This window comes from Notamacropus eugenii, chromosome 1 (genome assembly GCF_028372415.1).
Source record: "Notamacropus eugenii isolate mMacEug1 chromosome 1, mMacEug1.pri_v2, whole genome shotgun sequence".
NCBI lineage: Eukaryota > Metazoa > Chordata > Mammalia > Diprotodontia > Macropodidae > Notamacropus > Notamacropus eugenii.
The window spans coordinates 473246659-473251487 of NC_092872.1; positions in this window are offsets into that span (position 1 = coordinate 473246659).

Consider the following 4829-nt stretch of genomic DNA (forward strand, 5'->3'; position numbering starts at 1 on the left):
GGGTAGGGAGAATGGACATTTAAATGACATAGAGGACTTTCAAGCATTCTTGATGAAAAAATCAGAGCTGAATAGAAAATATGACTTTTAAATACAAGACTCAAAAGAAGCACAAAAAGATAAACAGAAAAGAGAAATCATAAGGTATTTAATAAGGTTAATCTACTTCCATTCCTACATATGAAGATGATATTTGTAACTTATAAGACCTTTTTCATTATTAGAGAAGTTATAAGGAATATAAACAGACAGAGGGCACAGGTGTGAGTTGAATATACAAGGATGATATCTAAAAAAAATAAAATTAAGGGGTGAGAGAGGAATGTACTGGGAAAAAGAGGAAGAGAGGCAAAATGAAGTAAAATATCTCACATAAAAGGGGAAGAAAAAGTTTTTACAATAGAGAGGTGACTGAGTGAACCATACCCTCATCAGAATTAGCTGAAAGAGGGAATAGCATACACACTCAATTGGATATAGAAATCTATCTTACTTATCCTACAATAAACTAAGAGTAGAAAGGGATAAGAGAAGGGGGTTGTGATATGAGGGAGGAAAGATTGGGGAAGGGGTTAGTCAGAAATAAACCACTTTTGAAGAGGGATAAGGTGAAAGGAGAGATAGAATAGAATAAATGGGGATGTGGAATAGTATGGAGGGAAATATAGTTAGCAATACTAAATGTGAAAAAACATTTTGAAACAAGTTTCTCTGATAAAGGCCTCATTTCTGAAACATATAGAGAACTGAGTGAAATTTATAAAAATAAAGAGTCATCCCCAAATGATAAATGATTAAAAGATATGATCAATTCTCAGGTGAAGTAGAGTCAAGAACTTGCTAAAGGAGGCCCAAAAATTGCTGAAGAAAATAACACCTTTAAAAATAGACTAATCCAAATAGCAAACAAGGTCCAAAAAGCCAATGAGGAGAAGAATGCTTTCAAAATCAGAATTAGCCATATGGAAAAGGAGGTTCAAAAGCTCACTGAAGAAAATAGTTCTTTCAAAATTAGAATGGAACAGACGGAGGCTAATGACTTTATGAGAAACCAAGAAATCATAAAACAAAACCAAAAGAATGAAAAAATGGAAGATAATGTGAAATATCTCATTAGGAAAACAACTGACCTGGAAAATAGATCCAGGAGAGATAATTTAAAAATTATTGGTCTAACTTAAAACCATGATCCAAAAAAAAGAGTCTAGACATCATGTTCTAAGAAATTATCAAAGAAAACTTCCCTGATATTCTTGAAACAGAGGGTAAAAAAAAATGGAAAGAATTCATTGATCACATCCTGAGATTCCCAAAGGAAAGCTCCTAGGAATATTGTAGCCAAATTCCAGAGTTCTCAGGTCAAGGAGAAAATATTATAAGCAGTCAGAAAGAAACAATTCAAGTACTGGGGAAATGCAATCAAGATAACACAGGATTTAACAGCTTCTATATTAAAGGATTGAAGGACTTGGAATATGATATTCGAGAAGTCAAAGGAACTAGGATTAATACCAAGAATTAAAACAAGAATTAAAATCCAGCAAAACTGAGTATGATACTTCAGGGGAAAAAATGGTCATTCAATGAAATAAAGAACTTTCAAGCATTCCTGATGAACCAGAGCTGAATAGAAAATTTGACTTTCAAATACAAGAATGAAAAGAAGCATGAAAAGGTAAACAAGAAAGAGAAATCATAAGGGGCTTACTAAAGTTGAATCGTTTACATTCCTACATGGAAAGATAAAATTTGTAGCTCTTGAAACTTTTCTCAGTATTTGGGTAGCTGGAGGGATTATATACATATATACACAGACAGAGGGCACAAGGTAAGTTGAATAGGAAGGGATGATATCTGAAAAAAATAAAATTAAGGGGTGAGAGAGGAATATATTGAGAAGAGAAAGCCAGAAATGGAATGGGGCAAATTATCTCTCATAAACGAGGCAAGAAAAAGCTTTTTCAGTAGAGGGAAAAAGGGAGGAGCTGAGAGGAAAAAAAGTGAAGTTTATTCTCATCATATCTGTCTAAACGAGGGAATAACATGCAGACTCAATTTGGTATGAAAATGTATCTTACACTACAGGAAAGGAGGGCAGAAGGGGATAAGTGAGGTGAGGGGGGATGATAGATGGGAGGGTAAATGGGAGTAGGGATTAATTAGAAGTAAACACTTTTGGGGAGGGATAAAGTCAAGAGAGAATAGAATAAATGGGACACAAGACAGGATGGAGGGAAATATAGTTAGTCTTTCACAACATGATTATTATGGAAGTCCTTTTCATAACTCCACGCAAATGGCCTATATTGAATTGCTTGCCTTCTCAGCGGGGATAGGAGGGAGGAAGGGAGAGAAATTGGAACTCAAAGTTTTAGGAACGAATGTTGACAATGGTTTTTGCATGCAACTGGGAAATAAGAAATACAGGTAATGGGGTATGGAAATCTATCTTGCCCTACAAGAAAAGAGAGAAGATGGGGATAAGGGAGGGGAGGGATGTGATAGAAGGAAGGGCAAGTGGGGAAAAGGGGTAATCAGAATGCACAGTGTTTTGGGGTGGGGGTAGGGGAGAGGAGGGGAGAAAATTTGAAACTCAATATCTTATGGAAATGAATGTTTAAAATTAAAAATTAATTAATTAAAATTTCAAAAAAAGATGAGAAATTGAGAGTATACCCAATTAGGGAACGGCTGAACAAGTTGTGGTATGTGATTATATTGGAGTACTATTGTACTCTAAGAAATGGTGAGCAGCTTGCTCTCAGAAAAACCCTGGAAAGACTTGCATGAGCTTCTACAAAGTGAAATGTACTGTGTACAAAGTAACAGCAGTATTGTAAGATGATCAGCCATAAATGACTTAGTTATTTTCAGCAATACAACAGTTCAAGATAACTCAGAAGGACTAATGCTGGAAAATGCTATCCATCCCCTTAGAAAGAATTAATGATATCTGAATACAGATTGAAGCATATGTTTATTTTGTTTTTCTTGAATTTTTTTCTTATCTATGTATGTTTTCTTTCACAACATGACTTTTATGGATATGTCTTGTGAGACTACACATGCCTAACCAATATCAAATTATTTGCCTTCTCAATGGTGGTAGGGATGAGGAAGGTGGAAGGGAGAGAATTTGGAACTCAAAATTTTGAAGACTAATGTTAAAAGTTGTTTTTACTTGTAACTGGAGAGAAATACTAAATAAAAGCTTTAAAAACAATAGAAAAAGAACAAAAGTCTGAGTTTTAAACTTTAAAAGCACAGTATTGAAATTTGTGCTCTTATTCTGTGTGATCCCACTGTTCCAGTTTTGTTTGTCTTCCAGGTAAGTGTCAACCAGTCTATTGGGAGAGGTGGCATGATGTTTGGTCCCATCCCTTTGTCCTTTATATACCTGCTAGCCAGCTCTAGTTGAAATGGTTTAATGGGGATGTGGCTGCTGCATATGCTACAAGCTTCTTAAAGCCACAAGTGAGAGTTGGGTAAAGGTGGACACCGAAGGTGGATAAGAAGCCCCCAAAAGGGCTCAGCAAACCCTCATACAGAGATGCTAGTGCTCCCTGAACACATACTTATTTGTTATAAGAGAGCCTTTAAGGGGAGCTACAGGACAAGGAGTCAAAGAGAAGTGTCAGTGATATTAACCAAATATGTAATATAGGACTCTGAGCAACTGAGATCACAAAGTCCATGTCTTAAAGTTTAACAAAATCCAGTGAGTCTTAACATATTTATCCTTGTTTTATACCTAGTTCTAACAAGCCTAGTATCAAGTTTACTAATACACCTAAAGCAAATCAGAAGGGAGAAAGAGAAAAAAGGAGCAGAAGTAATCGTTGACAACTTCTCCTAAAACATTAGGGAAAATGGGGACATTCAGTGAAAGGGCAAATACTCTTATAAATCTAAACAGTCCCCAAAGACTCACTATATTATGCTTATAATTATGACCCTGAGGAATCAATAAAAAAAATTCTGTTACATTCATTTCTGGCATGAGAAAAGAACCTATTTATAAAAAATAATTACAACTACATTATTTTAACACTTAACATATGCTCTATTCATGTAATGTCATATAGTAGTGTCATAAAAACTATACGTGTAAAGCACATATTTACATCTACAACTGAATCTGACCACATGTTCCCTACAGGAATGCCTCTATGATTATTTTTCACATAGGTAGGTATATTTTTCCCACTGATGTTGTATGTCTTTGTGAAAATACACCCCAGGTTCATGTGACTTTTTTCAAACTATTTTGATAACTGTATTCCAGTATAATTAGTTACACTTGTGATTCTATATATTTTGTTTTATGTACTTAAAAATTATTTTAAGAAGAGGTACATAGGCTTCGCCAGACTACCATAAGGGTCCATGATATGAAAAAGTCTAAAAACTCCTATTCCAGACCCTGGAACGAGGGTGCAGGGTAGAAAGGAGATTGAGAAAATAATTGCCAGAGATGCTGTCAAGCATAGAATTCATAGAAATTCAGAGTAGGAAAGTGTTTCAAAGTTATATGGTCTAGTCACTTCTAAGAATTATAGTTTTAAATCTGGAAGCAACCCTAGAGATCATCCAGTCTGACTCCTTTGTGTTACAGATGAAGAAAATGAAGATAAGAGAGGAAAAAGTAAAAAAGGGAAAAAGACTTGCCCAAGGTGACCAAAGTGATCATTAGCAGAGGCAGGATTTGAACCCAACTCCTCCAATTCCATATCCTATGTTCTTTCCATTATATGGAAGGATCTTAACTATTTTTGTATCATGTACTCATTTTCCAACCTGGTGAAATCTATAGACATTTTCTCAGAATA